We start from the raw sequence: 8670 nt of genomic DNA, 5'->3' as shown, positions 1-8670 counted from the left end.
CTGATGAACCCGTGTTGGTTGCCCCTAAGCATGCAGTCCCCTGCTGGCCCCTCCTGGATGTGTGCCAGCATAATTTTCTCAAACAGCTTTTGTAAGTGGTATTGGATACTTTCTAATGCATCTCAGATGCCAATCTGTGTCCTTTTCCCCTCTTGACATCTATTCTAATACAAGTATTAGAGACCTTGCTTTACCTTATTTATAAAATGTTCTTTTCTCTACTCACTTGGTACCAAACCATCATAATAAGCTGGCATGAAATGCTATGCAAAAAAACGTTGTGTGAACTTTATGCTTCTTTTACAACGGTCTATGCTAATAACAGTAATTGAAACCAAGCTGTCTTAACTGTTTGGGGAGAGGGCTAGGACACATTTCATCAGCTGTGTTTGTACTGGAACCATCACACTGGCCCAGTAGAGGACTTTTGTTACGTATTGGCGGTTGTTAGTGATAAAGGGAGAAATTTATTTTCATGAAAGTACCAGACAACAGAGCACTTAACTTCAAGGTGAAAGAAATATGTCGCACATCTGTAAAACATACTATCTTTTCCTCTGGCTTTTACATGTATCCCTTTTGTTCCATTTTGTAGTTGCACATTCAGGCCCATTTCTCTGCAAACTGATATTCTATTTTAATTGTGTGTGTAACCAATTAGGAGGACAACATAAATCCACATTAATATGCTGGTACCAGCATCAGAAAAGATCTTATTTACTGGCATGATGATTTGGCTACAGTTCTATATGCTGTGGCATGGAAGAGCCCACAATGAACATGATGATGAACCTTTCACTTCCTGGGCTGATATGTTTACTAGATATCTGCGAGCAGTGTTGGTGTTGGGTCTCTGCCTCAAACCAGAGTTCCTTATTAAGTTGTCTCAGAATAGCTTCAGCATCTTGGGTGTTTTCTGAGAGCAGACTTCTCCAAGTTCAGCTTCAGCAAGTAGCAATGTGACTACTGGCTGGAGATCCAAGGTGCAGACAGAAGTGAAGCTCCCAGGTCTAAATCACAGTAATTTACAGAAAGCACCATGAGTTAGACCGATCCTCTGGTCAGGAGGGTGGGGAATACCTCAATTTGTGTCTCTGCAGCCTCTTCCCCTTATTCTGCCCCCACTCCCCGCAGCTCCTGGCCCCAGCTCCCGTTCTGTCTCAGCTCCAATCCACCCACCTCACCCTCCAGCACTGGCTGGGCAACCCCCAGAACAAGCTCCTTCCTCTCCCTTCCCCCCGCCCTCCCATTGTGAAAAACGTGCAGGGAGTAAGCAGTGCTTGACTGCATCAGCCAGCCCCTGCTCTTGTCACGCAAACACAAGTTAATGAAGGTGCTCTGCTTTGGAAAAAAATGTAATGCAATGAAGGTTTGGATTGTCACAGGATCGGGGCCTTGTAAAACACTCAGCAGACATGCATTTGTGTTGGGTCACAGCTGTGAGCACTTTCAGGGGCCAGACCAAGCAAAAATTGTCACTTCTGTCCACATCTTCCAAGACTGAAAAGGAATAAAATAGCTGTGAACCCTATAGGTTTCCATGTGGACCAGGCCAGAAGAGATCAAGTATTGAGTAGAGGTCAAGGAAAACTCTTATAGGAAATAAAACTATAAGGAGGCTGTACTGCAGCTGCACATACAGCAACGGACAATCCAAAAGGGGTGAGGAGGCCTCTAACCATCTCCTTTGGCAGAACAGCTGTGTTAGCTATACATCCAGCATTGTCTCAGTGCTTTTCCGTACACACGTCAAAAGGAAGGAGCAGAGACGTTGGATGCTGTGTACCACCTGCCATCAACCACAGTCCTCAGCGTGCACAGCTCACTTACCCATGATTTATGGAATAATTTTCACATCTTCTTATCTGAGTTGCAAAGGTTTCAACCCTGCTATGCACAAAAGGAACAAAGTGCAACTCTTGTGGCTTACACAGCAACAGTCTTCCTATTGTCTGGGCTGTAAGGAAATCAAGCTTGTACACCAATGATTTGCATCCAAACAGAATATTTTCCAACCTAACGTGACTGTGGGGTCTTTTTGAAATTTAGACATCGATCTGAATTGAATCTGTTGTATCTTGAGCCCATACCTGCCTTTAAATGGTCACTGTTTGGGAGGTAGGCAAAAATCCAGAAGTTTGGGGTTCAGCCTTAAAGATAAGGAAGTTATCTGAGCTCCCTTAAACACATCTGGTCTTCAAAAGAAAGCAAGGAGCCTTATATGCACGATAGCAATGGGATTTGTAGCACTATAGCAATGGGAAGCATTGTGAATGGAAATAATTGAAGTAACATCTCTGTCATTGTTGAACAATCCCAAAAATCATTGAAGGAGAAAGTATTTGCATTGTGTGCTGTTTCAGCCACAGATACAACAGAAACGAGGTTAAAATATCTTGAGCTGGTTGTTTTGGTTACTTGACCTTTTGGCTGAAATTAAAATTCATCCTTGCTGTATCTGCTACTTTCTGCCTTGCTTTGGCTGGAACTAGGACTGATGAGGTATTTGTCTCCCAACCTCCCAGATTTTTTAAGCTTTCCTTTGCGATACATATTAATGACCCACCAGGGAGTACAGAGCTGTGTCTTCTAATGTCATGTTTTTTTTAAAACAGTTGAATGGAAGTTTGGTTTGAGTTCTGGGCAAATTTTTATCCAAACCACTTCCCCTGTCTCTCCTGTAATATTTTGTGAGACATACCCTTTGGTTGTCAAGCATGATGTCCCCTGCATTTAAAAATATATTATTGGCAGAGTAATATAAGTGCATCCTGGGGCTACAAAATTAAATGCAATATCTGGGGGGCTTCAACTGCCTATTTAAACAAACAACTCACTGTATATAACAAATAACATTAGGTTTTATCCACATCCTTCTATTTATGCATTTGCATTTTGAGAACACGGTCATTTTTTCTATCTGTGTTTTTAAACAAGCTTGAAAGATTCACATTCATGGGTAATGAATATTTTCAGTAAAGGGAAACTGCAACATTTTAGTGTAGCAATGGGATTTGTAGCACTATAGCAATGGGAAGCATTGTGAATGGAAATAATTGAAGTAACATCTCTGTCATCATTGAACCATCCCAAAAATCATTGAAGGAGAAAGTATTTGCATTGTGTGCTGTTTCAGCCACAGATACAACAAAAACGAGGTTAAAATATCTTGAGCTTGTTGTTTTGGTTACTTGACCTTTTGGCTTAAACTAAAATCATATGAATATGATTTTAACCAGTTTAATATCTTACTCATGCTTTACCATGATTTATATCTTACCCCTGGTATTGATGGCATCAATGACCCAATAGGTCTTTGCTGTTGTAGCAACTTCTAATATTTCCATGTAAAATTTCAGAAACATCCAGACAAGAAGGGGTATATGCTGATAGCTTTTTAAAATGTTTTTATTTTAGAGCAAACAATTCCTAGTTGGAGAGAGTTGTGTGATTTGAACAGGAGATTGGGATCACACAACTTCTAACCTTATACTGACATCTCAGTTTTAAGCTCTGACACTGTAATATAGATGTTTCAAATAATAATATGCATGTGTATGTTGGCTGCCAGTTCAGTAACATTTATTTAACCCAAAAGCTCTACAGGCTTGATCTGAAGCTGCTGCTGTTTCAGGGTGGGAGCCCGGAGCCCACAGTCACTTTAGGCCTGTTGATCTGTAGGAGATAGTGGGTGTGACAGAATGAAGCTTTGTGTTGCCAGGGGTTAGAGATGAGAGGATTTATTCTGCTTATACAGCTTGTCAGAGCCACCTCGTTGCAAGCTGGAGAAATCCTCTAGTAAGGGTATGTATGTGGTAGTTTCATAGATTCATAGATGTCAGGGGTGGAAGGGACCTTACAAGATCATCGGGTCTAGCCCCCCTGCATGTGGGCAGGAAAGACCTCCGGGGTCAGATGATCATGACCAGAAGGTGGTCATTCGTAGTCAGTTGAGTTGATTAACTTCTGCACATCAATGGTTTTGTTTATATTTTGGGATGGAGCATGGTTCAGACATCAATTGTTGCTGTAGTGCATGGTGCGGGACTTGCCAAAAGGAACCATTGATTTGGCTGGTTGGTATATTGGCCATTCAGCACTAGGTCACTTTATTGGCCAGTGAGTTGAATAATGGTAGAGGATCTGCTTCTGTATATTGTATACTTCACCATGGATTGATCAGAGTTAAGATACTTCAGAAGCCGGGACTCCTTACCACCATGACAAGTGCTTGCTAAGAAATGCTTTGCCGTGCAGCTGGTTGAAATTCATTTTCAATAGAAAATTAGATTTACATGTTAAAAATGTTTTGGGCAGTGTGCTTTCCATGCATCCTTTTTTCAGTAAAAAATTGATGGTTTTTTCCCCCAGTTTTCAGTAGTGATTGAGTTGCATAGATTCAGTTTTCAGCAAAGGAAAGCCAAACATTTCACAGGGGGGTTTTAATGAAAGGACAAGACTTTTCAGACTATCTCCCTTTATCTCTCATTCAGCTCTACATTGCAAATTTGTAAGTAACACAAAATCGTGCTAATAAAATCTCAGAGCTGTTTGCTTTGGATGCTGTCAGAATGATTCATTTTAAGGGACAGACTTTTTTGCCCGGTATTCTCCCGTGACAGATTCTTGGGATGCAGTGCTCTGTGATGTATAAAATAATCTTTCTCTCAAAATTTGGAATCTTTACTCATGGCTAGCATTCTCTTCCAGGTATATAAACTGTTATCAGCTCGGTAATGAACTGTACAGAGAGGAAGCATGATTTAGTGAATAATGCACAGCATTGAAGTCAGGAGACCGTGGTTCTTTTTCCACTTCTCCCAGAGACTGACATGGTGTGTGACTTGGTCTTTCTGCACCTCTGGATCTCATCCGTGTTACCTGGGAACATAAGGGTGACCCTTCTCATGCTGTGTAGTATAGGGAATTCAATATTTTTTGTGGTAGGTTCAAAAGCAGAAGCTGAACCCTGCATACCCTAGTGACTGAAACGCTCTCAAGAGGAAGAAGCTTGTGGCAAAGGCCTGAGCTAGAGAAATGGCTGGTGTCTCTGAAAAGCTGCAGCAGGTCCCCAGCAGATTAGAGGTGGGAGTTCCTGATATTCACAACTGCAAGAAACCGCCACAGCTACTGAGTGGGAGGTTTCAGACAGTCCCAGATTGTGTGTGTTGCTTTCCTGCCAGATGTGGTTTCCTGTGGGGGAGTCAGACCCTAGGATACACCTTCCTCTCGTGATATCCTGTCACATAGCTCCTTCTTCTGCTGACATCTTCTAATAATCCATCTGAGCACGATCTCAGATGGACAGTCCGAGGACTCAACTGTCCCTCCGTCAGGACGATCTGATGTGGAGAGGCCTCCCCCGTTCTGCTATTGCTGGCAGCTGGCCTAGCCCTGCCATAGCTTATAGTAGGGGCTCCTTAGAGCAGGGGTGGGCAATTATTTTGGGCAGAGGGCCACTTACTGAGTTTTGGCAAGCCATCAAGGGCCCCATGACAGACATTCAGGGGCAGATATATATTAATTTTCTACATTTTTTAGGGGTCCCGTGGGCTGGATGGAACAGCCTGGTGGGCCACTTCTGGCCCGCAGGCTGCATTTTACCCACCCCTGCCTTAGAGCAGGTCTATAGGGTCTTCCCATCAAGCCCAGAAAAGCCACTGAGAAACAAGCCCCACTCACTTGCTCCTGCCAGACACACGCTCGACCTGGCAGTCCGACAGCCTGTTCAGTTCGTGGGGGGAAAAGTGGGGTCTTGCGTGTGTTCCCAGTGAGCTCGGGGGAGCCTGACAGCAGCAATGGGCTGGTGTGGTAGGACTGAAGGAGCGGGCCTTGTTTCTCAGCAAGGAGGTATTAGAGGTGGTTTGCATTTATGCTACAATGGCTCTTCTGGCCACTGCAGCACTACATAGAGGTCCCTTTGGCACCAGGGCCCTTGCACGAGGGGAGGAAAGGGTCAAAAGTAGAAGGCAAAGATATTGTTCAAGAAGGGTCACAAAGGTGCGGTGCAGCTGCGACGCTGACTCCAAAATGTTATAGCAGTGAGGAATTCCCCTGCAGGAATTCACAGCTGGAGAAAGAGGCAGCTGTTTCAAGCCTGGCTCTAATGTCTCGGACGCCTCCCCGGTCCACTTCTGCCCTGCAATAAACAGGACATCAATCACCTGACGACACGCCAAGCTGTTAGACAGCCAAGCTTGGTAAAAAACCATGTGAGACAGAGTCCAGCGCTGCCTGACGCCACCACCTGGTTTTTATTTACAAGCTGGACAGCATGTGAAAGCCTCCATATCTGCCTTTTCAGCCTTATTGCGGGTCACTAGGAAAGCAAGCAACCACCCTGGAGATAGCGGGGGTGGGGGGGAAATCCCGAAATTCAGAGTCACATAGGAAATGACTTACATAGCTTGTAAGCTAGCCGGGTAAAGGCGGACTGGATGGGGTCTCAGAGCATGGGAAGCACCATGAACTTGGAGCTGGTGTCCAGGTACTCAGGGATATGTCTATATAGTATGAGGTAGTGCTATGCAGAGGTACTTGGACTATCTGTGTCTTAACTCTTGAATCAGGATCAGAGTACTCATGTTCATATGCTGCCTCTGCAAACGTTTATTAGACCAGGTGCATGTGAACAAGGTTACGAGGCTTCTGGCTGAGGAGCTAGCACACACATCTCTGCACAGCACTACCTTGTATCCATGGTCTCCCCACCTTCCTGCTGAAGGGTCTTGGGCAGGTCAGACCACTGGGCCGTTCTACCAAACACTTTAGCTTCCAGTGGGTTGCAAAGGGAGAGAACAGTCTCGCTGCAGTCCTGTACAGTATAGGTCCATTGCCCAATTGCAATTCCCTGCCCTGACTAACACACTCCCGCCCCAGAGAAGCCCTCTGCACTGTACTCCTTGCTGTATCTTTGGGGATACTCCTACATGCCTAACTCACACAAGTCTTATCAGTCTGCATTCATTAATGTTGGTGAGGCAGTCGGTTCCTCCGGTGCTTGAGGCATGGAGACACTCCAGGGATGATTAGCAATACAGCATTTCTAGAAATGCATCATGACACACATAAAAAATAACAAACCTTACACTCCCCGTATGCTTATGGGACTGCACATGCATTTAGCAGAAGGAAGGTGCACCCTCTTATAATGGACTAAATGTGGCATAATAAGGAGAGAGGGGAGTAATCACTGGCTAACCCAGAAGCAATACAGAGTCCTTGGTTCCATTAGATGTTAACTTTGCCCATTTTTTTTTACAGGGCTCAGTGCATGCCTGTATTGCACAAAATACATGTGCGTCTGGAAAGAAAAGTAAATGGAGCGAGATGGTGACCTAAGAACTTCCCATCCTGGGACCTGGCTTGCAGAGGACAGCAGCTGTGCAGATTGGGTACGGTGGCCTTTTCATACAGTTTTGGAGCGTCACATGAAAAGACCTGACAGCTTTCTGTTCTGGGACTGCTGAGCCCACCACAGGACAGGCATCTAAAACTCGCCTCACGCTGGTAACGGGAAGAATCAACTGGATACTGACAGTTATAACTGGGCACAAAGAGCCAAAAATGACTGTTGAAGGATTTCCCTACAGATGACTTGAGATTTTGGATTGTCATTCCACTTTATGGGATAAACCATAATCTTGCCTAATTCATGCTCACGTGATGTTTCCATTTTGGAACTGGCAAAGATTAAAGTCTCATTCCTTTACTGTTGTCATGCCTCTGTGCCTTATCTAGCAGTCAAGAAGTAGCCATGCTTCCCATATTGAACTTCAAAAGAATGTTTTCACAGGAAACAGACTGGATAACATTAGGGAGCTGCAAAAGTATTTTTAGGTTGCAGGAGATGACAGATGATTTCTGAACAACCTAATATTCATCCCAGTCAGCAGTTAAATTAGTTTCTGCACCTTTGCTGGTTTTAACGTTGCTGCCATGCTTGCTCTCACTACTTGATTTGCCTTTAAAGATCACAGTCGTATGGCATCAAAATCAATGTTAGACTTTCTGGTGATTTCCTGAGACTAGAATTTGCTCCTAGGGAAGTGTTGGCCGAAGCAGTGGCACTGCGCAAGGCTTTTCTTTCGAACCACTGCCAAAAACTGAAGAAAGAAAGGCCTGTGCTGAATTAAAAGGTCCCTGACTGAACATCCTTTGCCTTCCATGAGTGATTTTCTTTTAAGAACCTGGCTGTTGAGTGAATCATGGGAAGAGCTGATCTTCCCTGGGGTTAGCACATTTCCAGGATCAAAAAAGAGGACACCTGTGGGAAGGAAGAGACGGGGGTGGGGGAAGAAGGGGAGAGGCATATGATTGTGGTGGGCCAGTGATATGCCTGTGCCCTGCCTCTGCCCCTCACTCTGATGCCCCAGTCCCCCAGCTCTGCCAGTGCCCCTCACTCTCGGCCCGCAACCAGGGATGACCGTAAGGGGGTGCAGAGCCCAGGGCAAATCAGCCTGTGCGAGGCCCCTTTAACACTGAGGGACGGGGCTGTGGCTGCTCCGCCCGGCTCCCGCCCAGCTCTGTGCAGTCCCCCAAAGCACGGGGCCTGGGGCAGTTGCCCCGATTTGCCCTCCCAAAGGATGGCCCTGTCTGCAGCCCCCTGTACCTCAACCCTGCTGGTGCCCCTCACTCCTGACCCACAGCCCCCCCATGCCCCCAGCCCTG

At 45.3% G+C, this 8670-nt stretch overlaps 1 long non-coding RNA gene across 1 annotated transcript in view; it reads left to right on the top strand.

The window, feature by feature from the left end:
- LOC109310073 overlaps positions 1-7716 on the top strand; it is a 52504-nt gene extending 44788 nt beyond the window's left edge. Inside the window, exon 2 of the long non-coding RNA XR_002101133.1 lies at positions 7264-7716. This is a non-coding gene — a long non-coding RNA (uncharacterized LOC109310073). The remainder of the gene's footprint in view (positions 1-7263) is intronic.
- The last annotated feature ends 954 nt before the right edge of the window (positions 7717-8670 follow it).

Source organism: Crocodylus porosus, unplaced genomic scaffold, assembly GCF_001723895.1.
Source record: "Crocodylus porosus isolate Cpor-Errol unplaced genomic scaffold, CroPor_comp1, whole genome shotgun sequence".
NCBI classification, from domain to species: domain Eukaryota; kingdom Metazoa; phylum Chordata; order Crocodylia; family Crocodylidae; genus Crocodylus; species Crocodylus porosus.
This window is presented reverse-complemented; position numbering and strand designations above follow the sequence as displayed.